The following is an 11,745-nucleotide window of genomic DNA, read 5'->3' as shown; positions in this document are numbered from 1 at the left end:
AGAGGGATGATTACAGCAGTGCACCATTTGGTAGGGACAAAGCCTGAGGGAAGGCTGTGATTGAACCAGGCACATAGGTGAGGTGCCAGCTGACTCTGTAGTTCATGTAGAACACAGCCAGGGATATTGTCAGAACCCATAGAAGCTGTATTCTTAGCCTTGGACAGTGCTGTTTTAATCTGTGCAGCAGTAATATTGGGTGCCTGACAATCTATTGGTATTGTGATTGGTCCTTTGTGGGGGGGTAAAGTTGGCACTGAATCTGTCGGCCAGTATATTGGCAATATCTGGTGGTTCGGTATAGGAGGTACCATTGTGCAGTAGCTCAGAGCAAATTTGGGTATTGCCATGGAGGTTCTTTACATAACTATAGAAGGACTTGTGGTTGTCTTTACTATCTGCTGCAATTCTGTTTTCATAGCTGACTTTAGAAGATTTGATGAGGGATCTCAACTTTTTGTTGAGGCTGATAAGGGAGTTTTTTCCAGTCTTGGGACTTCACTTTATTCCACATCAGTTTCCTCCTTCTGTTGTAGAGTTTGTTTATGACAGGGGACCACCAAATTGGCTTCCTTTTTTTGGAGGAGAACATCTTAGTTCTATTGGGTATGGTAAGATCCATGCATTTGTGTACGTGTTCGTACAGTGCATTGGTGTATGATTTGGCAGTCATGCAACTATTCTCCATTTGCATGGGTGCCTTGAAGTTAGCCACCTCTGTTCATGGGAGCCCAAAGTTAGCTTTGGAGAAGTTTTTCATGGTGGTTACCTTTGTGGGGGGAGGGGGATGTGGATTTCCAAGGTGATTAGTTTGTGGTCACCTGGTCAGATCTAACCAGGGAGGAGTTGACTATCGGTGAAGGGCAATGGTCACCCATGTTAGTAATGACCAGGTCAAGGATGTTGCTACCTCTAGGGGGGGTAAGAACGAGCTGGTCCAGGGCATTGGAACTAATGAGTTCCAGGAAATGCTGGGCAAGTGTATTGGTACATGAGTAGTTTTCCCAGTTAATGAAGGGGTAGTTGAAGCCGCCCAGTATGAGTGTGTTAGGTTGGACCCTAATATTCTCCAAGGTGCTTAGGAACGTGGAGTGAGTGTCTAGGGACATGGTTGTGGACTTATAACATGCTACGACCTTAATCGCTGTCTTACCCAATGTTAGCTGCACCTGAAGTATCTCAGATGCGTTATGTTGGGCTACCAGTCTGGAGGTGTGCGCATCCTTTATGAATATGGAAACACCACCACCTTTGGACCTTTGGTCCAAGTTCTGGGGCCAAAAGGTGTGGAATGAGTTATAGCCTGGTAGTGCAGGGGTGCTTTCTGCAGCATTGAACCAGGTCTCGGTTACAGCACAAATGTCGATGTTCTCCATTTTAAGTAGTGCTTTGAGTGAGTGCATTTTGAGATTTAGACTTCTGGCTTTGAGCAGCATGACCATCAGATTACATTTGTTTGTAGCCGTTACAGTGGTAATTTGGTCTTTGGAACACCGCCTAAAAAAGGGACTATAGGGTTGGCAAGAGCGTTGGCCAGTATCCGGAAGCCCAGGAGTGGCAGACGCAGGCCATCTCTGGCAAAGCATCGAGATCTGTCAATCATGTCATCCCAGGTGGACAGATACTGGATCCCCTTAGAATGACACCAGAAACTTAGCCAATTGTTGAAATCAATCATTTTCTGCTTGTACTGTGGTATCATTCTGGGTGATGGTAGGATGCTGCTCAGGGCTAGGGTCATACCCACCTGGGCTACATAATCCAAGAGCTCCTCCATGTCTCATTTCATGTAGTCCAGGGAGGTACGTCTCAGGACATTCACACCCACATGTACAATGAGAGAATCATATTTGTACCTGTTGTTGAGGGACCCGAGTGTGTGCGTTATATGGTGGATCCTGGCACCTGACAGGCAGCTGATTTCTACTTTCTCCTTATTCAACCTAGTGAGTGAGACATCAATGTGCCTCACTATTGAATCACCTATGACTAGTATGCTGGGCATGCTGTTTTGCCTTAGGAGCTTTGGTTGAGTGGCACACTGTTTAGGAGAGTTATGTGTCTCATGATTAGTGTTGTGTTTTGGTGGTCAAGTGTGTTTCTGCCTTGTAAGTCTCTGCTGTTTGGGTAGATTTTTATTGAGAACCTCCGCAAAGGTAGGTGTGTGGTTTCTGTTTTTATGTGAAGGCAATGCTGGTGTGTGTTCTGGAGGGTTATGTGTTCCATGTGGTGTGGTGCAAGGGTTGACCTCCTCTTGACCAGCTATTCCGGTCTTGGCTGGAGAGTGCATGGCTTCCAGTTTGGATATATAAGTACATCTCTCACAAGTCTGAGTGTTGGGAGGTAAGAGGAGAGAGTTGTCAGTGTATATGAGGCAGTTGCTACATTGTCTCAGGATGCGCAAGTTCACCAGGTTAACGGGAGAAAGCACAGGAAACTCACCTTTAGACATGCCTGGAGGGGTGGGCATTAATAATAAGTACTGGAGCTGTTTCCATGTAGAACGTTTAGTGCTGGTAGCACATTTGTGTGCTACAATAATTGCTACAAGAAGTTTGGTATGATAAAGTGCTAAACTAATAAGCTAGTAAAAGTGCAGGAGAGGAGAGAACTAGCAGATCTAAGGGAAAAATTAAAGAAGAGACTTTGGCACCTCTCAGAAGTTACAAACAGTCCTGGATACAGCAAATCTATTTCTGGACTAGACCAGTTACAGGAAAGGCGGGAAGCAAGCCCAATGTGGGCTTTTAAACTAGAAAGTTCCTCCTTGCAAATGTGATGAAATAGTTTACTAAGAAGAAGCTGACCTGTAGACAAGGGAGAAAGCGAACATAGAGATTAACAAATCAGGGATAGAATTTGAAAACAAATTACCATTGTAATAAATGCTGATGATGAGAATAAGAAGCCAAGTTTTAGTGGAAAAAAGTAAACACCTTGTCCAAAGTCAAGACTGACTGAAATTCTAGTAGCAAAAAAAAAAGGCCTTGGTAATGTCAACAGCAATTAAAGGTCTAGTCAAGAGTCTCTGATCTGTTTCCATAAGGACAGGCTCACTGAGGATTAAAAAACAAACATGATAATACTTAATACTTTATGAAAAACATGTTGACATTAATCAGCTGAGATTTGACTAGATACCGCAGTGCCTATGGATACATTATTTTATTTTCCTTCTATATTTGCAAACAAGGGTAATGGAGAAATTGGACAAAAGGCTGATGCTGAATCAGTAGATGTCCCTTTAGGGGTGATAAAACTAGAGCCATTCTCCAGGCCAGGAGATCTGACCTAGAGCAAAGACAAAGGTTTGATATACACATTAGAGTTTTATATATATCTATATATATATATATATATATATGTGGGGTCTAGGACAGTCTACCGAAAGACTGTTTCACTGAAAGTGAAATGGGCTGTCACAGTTTTGCGAAAGCAGTTTTTGACGAAAAAAGTGCTTTAGCGAAACTTTCGTAAAAGTACAGGGAATCGGGGGGAAGTGGTAGTGGACGAGATCGGACTACAGTGGGGATAAGGGAATATTCCCTTTTCCCCACTGTAATGCGATCTCGTAGTGAGAATATAAAAGTAGGGGGGGTGGGGGAGCAGGGGGGGTGAAGCCCCCCTGCCTAAACATGGTATGTGTGTGTGTGTGTGTGTGTGTGTGTGTGTGTGTGTGTGTGTGTGTGTGTGTGTGTGTGTGTGTGTGTATTTTTTTTTGTTTTTGTATATGTGTGTGTGTGTTTTACCTTCCGTTTACCGAAACTGCTTTTTCGGTGAAAGCAGTTTCGGTAAACGGTGCTCAGTAGGGTTGGATTCGGACAGTTGGTCTTTCAATCAACTGTCCTAGATCCATATATATATTTATATATATGTACATCACGCACTGTCTGATGACCCAGGATGTAAATAATCATTGTATGGTCTATGTAGTCAGTTTTTTTTTTTATATATAAAGATTTGCTACCCAACCGGATATAACCTCTTAAAATCTAAGTGCAGCAACTCAAGGAGTATTATTGTAGGGGGTATAAACAGGATGCTAGCAAAATAATTTCTGATGTCCTCAGCAGTTAGGTGCTAAGGGTATTTATGAATAAAGAAGCAAAAACACAAGACTGCCACCAAAGCTTTAGAATTCACTTGTTCTGCACAAAACAGATCCAGAATAAAAAGCAAAACACCAAGACATGGAGACGGCTGTAGAATCCAGTATAAAAATCTTTATTCAACACAAGCGCTTTTGTGGATAACCCCACTTCTTCAGATGTCTAATACATTTTAAAAACAGTTCTCAGTTTAAATATCCTCTTGAGACACATGATTAAAAACAACCAATACATTGTTCTAGCGTGAACAAGCAAATTTAAAGCAACATCCTACAAGGTACATGCCATTAAATGAACTAGAAATCTGAATGTATATGTATATACTTCTAAAAGCCTATTTATAAAGTATTTAGATTCAAATTTCCATAACATTTCAGTTTGCAGTCACAAGCACAGAATATATCTGCACTTATTTACATTTTCCACTTCTGTTCTCCAGAACACATACAAGCCTGTAACAAGAAGTCAGTAATTTATCATACAAACGACTCCACAGCACATCTTGTCTAAAAAGCTGCCTAAGCTTTCACTTAGGACATTTCAATTTACAATCACAAACAAAGAATATATCTGCACATTTATATTTTCCTCTGATGTTCTCCAAAACACATACAAACCTGTAACAAGAAGTCAGTTATTTATCATACGAACAATTCCACAGCACATCTTACCTAAAAAGCTGCCAAGACTTTAACTTAGGACGCAGGGGTATGTATTCATTTAATCCATGACCTCTATTGGCCCTTAATCTTACTATCCACTTAGCTTCAAGCTCTTCAGTGATGTTCCATAGACCCCCCCCCCCTCAGACTCTCATATGTTCTCCCTCTAACTAGAAATGTAAAGACATGTTCCATATCATTATTAATAGTGTGTCTAGCCAAGGCATTTCATTTGTTCTTTTTATGGATGGCATAAATGTGTTCACGTATTCTTTCCTTCAGAGACCTGTCTGTCTTCCCTACATAGAAACTACGGCACACTGTGCAATGGGCCAAGTAGACTAAATGCTCTGTTTCACAGGTGGCATTGATGTCAGACTCATATGTCTTTAACTGATCTGGATGTTCAAACTTAGAGGTACTGTCTATATATTTACAAAAATTACATCTGCACCATTTTTGTGCCTTTTTCTATGGCTGGCCTTATAGGGCCCTGCTTCCTATCATTGACCTTGGGTTGACATAACTGTCTCTTCAAAGATTTATAGTTCTTCAGTGAATACTTGGGTTTCACATCTATCAGACTACTAATGTTCTTATCTAATCTCAATATATTCCAATGTTTATCACATTCTTATACATCCAAGCATCTTTAGAGTGGTAAAATGATATTCTAGTTTATTTTCTCTAATATTATTATCTTTCTGCCTATCACTGTGTACTTCTCTAGAGTCTTCACTCCAGAGAAGTATGGTTGGGCCTTTAAGCATCTTTGTTTACTCACTTCCTTAATGCTGCTCTGTATATCATTAATATGATACCCCCTTTCTAATAAATCACTGCTAGTTTGTTCAACTTGATGAACAAAATCTTCATCTGCCACATTCAGTCTTGATACTCTATAAAACTGGTTCTGAATGACAGTTCGAAAAATATATGGGGGGTGGGGTGCATACTATCTTTAGCTAATAAATGGTTTCCATGGCATTGTTTCTTGTGCAGACGAGTCACCACAGTGCCATCCTTTTTCTTTTCAACACTAAAGTCTAAGAAATAAAGAAGTTATGTACTCACCACAGCGTTCCATGTGAGTTGTTCATCTCGCCTTCATTCTTACAGATGGGTGCGGAGCTCATCCTCGGCTCCGAGTCAGCCTACTACAAAGCTCGAGGTCTTCAGACAGCTTGAGGCCAAGTCCCTATCCCATGATGCACCTAGAGTTACCTCAGATCTTGTTTGCTGCGTATAATAATGCCATGTGCCATTCTATCACTCTTTAGGAGAAAACCCATAGAAAGATTGAGCAACCAGGATAAAACTAGTATCTCAGTCCTCGAAAAACCCTGGAGGGGGTAGGAGGGAGGGAAGTAAGAAAGAAGGCAAAATGAACAACTCACATGGAATGTTATGGTGAGTACATAACTTCTTTATGTGAAGTTGTTCTATGTCGCTGTTCATTCTTACAGATGGGTAGTGTCCCAAGCACCATCTTTCTCAGGTGGCTCACGGGAGTATGTTTTTCAGGACAGTAGACCCAAAGGAAGCCCTGTCCCTGGAGGCCTTGTCAACTTTGTAATGAATGATAAAGGTATGCAGTCTTGACCAAGTGGCTGCTGCACAAATGTTGTCTATAGGAAGCCTAGCAGAAAAGGCAGAAAATGTGGACACTGCTCTGGTAGAATGAGCCTTAATGTTGTGTTGTAAAGGTAGATTAGCAGCTGAATAAGTAAATGTGATACAATCAGATAACCATTTAGACAGTGTCGTTTTGCCACTGGCATACCTTTTCTGGAATCTGAAAAGGAAACAAAAAGCTGTTCTGATTTTCTGAACTCTTTTGTTCTATCGAGGTAAAATTTGAGGTGTCTATGAACATCAGGCTTGTGCAGCATATACTCTAAATTGTTGGTGTGTTTGGGAAAGAAAACTGGAAAATCTATGATCTGGTTAAGGTTAGCTTCAGTACAAACTTTGGGTAAAAATGAAGGATTTGTTTGCAGGGACATTATCAGCATGAAAAATCAAATAAGGAGGCTTTATGGATAAGGCCTGTAGCCCTGACACTCTACGGGCAGAAGTGATGGCTACTAGAAAGATAGTCTTCCATGACAAATATTTCAGATCACATGAGGAAGCTGGTTTGAAAGGTGGGAGAATAATATGTGAAAGCATAAAATTTAGATTCCATGGGGTATCAGGGGTTTTCACTGGTGGTCTGAGATGAAAGGTCCCTTTGAGAAAGGCTTTAGATAGCTTGTGAGACATTATGTTTAATCCTTCAAAGCCAAGGCGAAAATTAGAGACAGCGGCAAGTTGTACCTGAACTGTTGCTGCTGCAGCTCCTTGATTGAAAAGCATAGTCAAAAACTCTAATATGGAGGAAATATGGGCTTGGTAAGGATCAATGTAATTTTGAGAAGCCCATACAGAAAATCTTCTCCATTTGCTAAGGTATAGCTTCCTAGTAAAGCACTTATGAGAAGACAGCAATATATGCTGCATTTCATTCGAGAGGTTATGGAACCTGGCTTATGTTGGGAATTGGAGCAGCCAAGATGTCAGTTTAAGGGACTGAAGAGAGGGATGAAGAGCCCCTGACAAATGCGTCAAAAGATCTGGAACTGGGTCCAGAATCCAAGGCTCTTCCAACAGATGAAGTCAAAGGAAGGGGAACCAAATCTGAGGAGGCCAATGAGGAGCTATTAGAATGATGGCCTTCCAAGGGCCTTTGCTTTCTGCAATACTTTGGGTATCAACGGAATTGGTGTAAATGCATAGAGGAGACCTGGAGGCCAATCATGTACAAGTGCATCCCTTGGGGCTTCTCCTGGAGGGGAATCAGCTCAAAGTAGCTTCTGCATTTTGTGTTCATGTGGTTGGCAAAAAGGTCGCAGCAAGGCTTGCCCCACCCGTGGAAAATTCTCTCTGCTATCTCTTTCTTGAGGGACCACTCATGAGGCAACAAAATTGCTCTGCTCAGTTTGTCTGCTATCACATTGGATTTCCCCAGGATGTGCATTGCTAACAGAAAGCACTGGGTGGATGTACCCCACTGCCATACTCTTAGGACCTTGCGACAAAGGGGATAGGACCTTGTTCCTCCTTGTTTGTTCAAGTACCAGACCGCTGACATGTTGTCTGTCTGAATCGCAATTGTTACCAGAGGAAGAGAGTCCTGGAAGTACTGCAATGCCAAACGTACCAATCTCATCTCCAGGACATTGGTATGCAGATGTGTCTCCTGTTTGGTCCATGTGCCTTGGGCTGTTCTTCCCTGAAAATGCTCCCCCCACCCTATCAGGGAAGTATCTGTGGTCACTGTGGCCACTGTGGCCACTGCTGGGAGTAGGACAAAAGGACGACCTATGGGTAAATGAAGAGAGGTCAACCACCACTGAAGATCCTTTTTGCATGTGTTTGTGATCATTATGAGATGAGACATTGGGAGCTCTTGGTAAGACCATTGAGTGAATAACAGCCATTGCAGAATCCGCATGTGCATACGACCCAATGGTATTGCTAGCAATGCAGCTGCCATCATGCCTAACAATTTTAGCACTTCTGATGCTGGAACCTTGTCTTTGGATATGTTATTGTGGACCTGCTGATGAAGTAGTAACACTTTCTGCTGGAAGTCAAAGTGGTGGTGGTGTCCAATTCTGCTCCGATAAAAATGATATGTTGCGATGGTGACAAGGCAGATTTTTCTGAATTTATTGTAATGCCCAGATGACTGCAGAGACTAAGAATGGTGTCCCTGGCTTGTATTAGCTGATGCCTGGTAGTGGCGGTGAGGAGCCAATCGTCTAAATACAGAAACACCTGGAATCCTAAATGCCTCAGGTGAGTCGTGACCACTACCATACATTTGGTGAACACACTGGGGGCTGTAGTGAGACCAAAGGGCAGGGCTCGAAACTGGTAATGATTGGCTCCCAGCCGGAAGAGCAGATGATCCCTGGATGGTCTGGACATTTTTATATGGTAGTACGCATCCTGTAGATCTATCAAGCACATCCAGTTGTCACTATCAACTGAAGTGTGACCATCCGGAACTTCTCTTTCTTGACAGATATGTTTAGTCTGCTGAGGTCCAAAATAGATCTCCAGTCCCCTGTCTTTTTTGGAACTAAAAAGAATCTAGAGTAAGTTCCGGATCATGTCTGGTCTGCTGGGACTGGTTGGATGACTCTTTTTCTTAGCAACATTTGGACTTCTACTGTTGCTTGTTCCCTGTAACTGGGTGGAATGTCCAGGATTTTTGTTGTCAATGGAGGAGGAGTGGCGAAAGGAATGAAATATCCTCTGGAAACTATACTTTGTACCCAGTTGTCATTTGTTATTTTGAGCCAGGCGTCTGGATACAAAGATAAGTGACCCCTGACTGTCTCCAGAGTAGGACAGTCGGGCCTCCTTTCAGGAGCACTGGCAGTGCTTCCCAGAGAACTGGTTTCTGTAGCCCTGGTTTTGTGAACCCGCTCTGCCGTGAGAGTGGCATCTTCCATTATTGCCCCTTCTCTGCCCCTGGAGGGGGGTTCACCACATGTGTCCAGAAAGGCTCCTTGGGCTTTTCAGAACCAGATCTTTCCTCCCTTGTGACCCTTGGGGTAGGGTCTGGTAGGGGGGGAATGGACTCCAACGGCAGAGTCTTTCCTTCCTGCTCACACCTGGTCAAAGTTTCCTTAACTTTGGGCCTGAAAAGAGACAAGCCATCAAAAGGGGTGTTGACAAAGGATGACTTAAAGGGCTCTGTGAAGGAACACAAGTGCATCCAGGAATGTCTCCTGAGAGCAACTCCTGTACCCGCTGCCCTACTTATTCCATCAGCTGCATATGAAATGAGACACATGGATGAGTTCACTATGGAATTGAGGGTAGTAAGCTGGGAGGTTACTTTGTCTGAAGGTCCTGCAGCTACTGTACCCTGAAGAGTATCTCCAAGCTCTTTTATGAGATCTCTTTGCAGTCTCGTAAAATGAGTGAGATAGTTCAGTGAATGCAAGGCAAAAGTCGCTGAACTGTACGTGCGCTTCCCACATCTATCCATGATCCTAGAATCTCTGTTTAAAGGATGGATAGAGGAAGAAGTTTCCGACATCTCCTTTTTGGTGGCTGCCGCCACCACCATGGCATCAACTGGCACTCCCTTGGTAAGAAAAGATTTTTCTTGAGGGGGCAGAAATAAATTTATTAGGCCTACTAGGGACAAGCTCCATGGTGTCCAGAGACTCCCACGCCCTTTGTGAGACCAGCTCCATGAGCTCATCGAAGGGCAGAGACACCCAAGAGGTGGAGAGTTGAAACCCGAAAGCCTTCAGGAGAACCGACTCATCTTCAGTAGGGTTGGTGGACTGCCAGTCACCCCTCTGCCTAAGGATTTCTAATATTGCAACAAATGAGATATCCTCAGAGGGGGACCATGGGGAACCTTCTGATTCATCCAAGTCGGTATCAGATGTGAGAGACTCCTGTGGGGAGTCTAAGTGCATCCTCTTACAGATTTTCTTCCTGGGAACCTCATCAGTGGGAATTTCTGGTGAGGTCTCAGAAGAGCAGGGGCCACCCAATGGGGCTTCCTGAGGCTCAGGGTCTCTACGCTTAGAAAAGATCTGTGAAGCAGAAGTAGACACAGGTGCTTTTGGGGAGGAGGTAGTCGGACCTGAAGTCATAGATGTCTTAGGAGACATAATTCCCCTCATGGCTTCAACGGCACCACTGTTCCGATGAGAAGGGACCGCTGGATCTGAAGAAACCACCGATCCCCTTGGCACCGGCACAGTGGGCTCCGAACCAGAAGTAGGAGCCAAACTCATCTGAGCCGAGGCCCCGAGAGGCAAAGTCAGAACCAACATGTCAGTCTGACTATCCTCCCCAGACCCGACAGGAGTGTGTGCTCGGTGCTGAGGAAGTCCAAGTAAATGGAACCAATGGCACTGGAACAGGAGTCAGTTCCGAAGGCTCAACAATCTTCAGGTCCAACTCCTCTGGCTCCAAAGGACCGGTATGGCTTGGAGGAGGAAAAGGAGTTGCTGGCATTACAGTTTTAGGCTCAGAAACCACCTGGGTCAGAGCCGACAAAAATTTAGCAAATGCCGGTGCCTGTAGCAACTTCTGCACCACACGATCCTCATCCAAATTGGACAGGCTGATCGAGGACCAAGATGAATGGATGGATGGAGGTACTGACTGTAGAATACGTGACTTTAGAACTTCGGACACCGGTTCCAGGACTGGGGATCAGCTCCAAAAAGACAAGATGCTCGGCTCTGAGGGGTGTGGAGCTGATGTCGACTCTTTTTTAGATCTTTTCACATCCGAAGAAGTAGAAGCCCTGGAAGACTTTGAAGACTTGCTAGATGTACCCTGGTCACTCAAAGCTTATACCCTGGCCACTCAAAGCTTCCTAAAACGATGGTTTAAGAAGTCCTCTAAGTCCTCTATCTATGAGTTTTCTTTTTTGCTCCTAAAGAACTCTGGATGAAAAAGAATGACAAATGGAGCAGCTTTCCTGTAAATGCAAGGCTCCAAGGCAATACACACAATTAATGTGACTATCTGTCACAGACATTTTCTGTCTACATTTTTGGACACTTTTTAAATCCTGACTTAGGATGCTTATCCTTATCCTGGTCAGCCATACTCAAAAATACAGTATACAAACAACAATCTACTGTACTGTAAAGAGACACACCCAAACAATTAGCAAAGTTTAGCTAAAGCTAAGTTATAGAAATAAGCCCTAAATAACAAATGGGTTGAATAACAATGTACTAAACTATTCAAAAACACACACACACTCACTAACTACTTATTTAACTACAGCTATATAATGATTTTAAAGCACACCAAAGGGAAAGGGACTCTTAAAGGCCTACAGAAAAAAATGAGGCCAAAAAAGAGAATAAATATCTCTACTAACAAGCTATAAAGGCTATCACTATAAAAGATTATCAAAAACTAACTCTAAATATCTT

The sequence above is a fragment of the Protopterus annectens genome, chromosome 13.part0 (assembly GCF_019279795.1).
Source record: "Protopterus annectens isolate FY-2018-M chromosome 13.part0, PAN1.0, whole genome shotgun sequence".
NCBI lineage: Eukaryota > Metazoa > Chordata > Ceratodontiformes > Protopteridae > Protopterus > Protopterus annectens.
The sequence above is the reverse complement of the archived record's forward strand: the minus strand, read 5'-3'. Positions refer to the sequence as shown.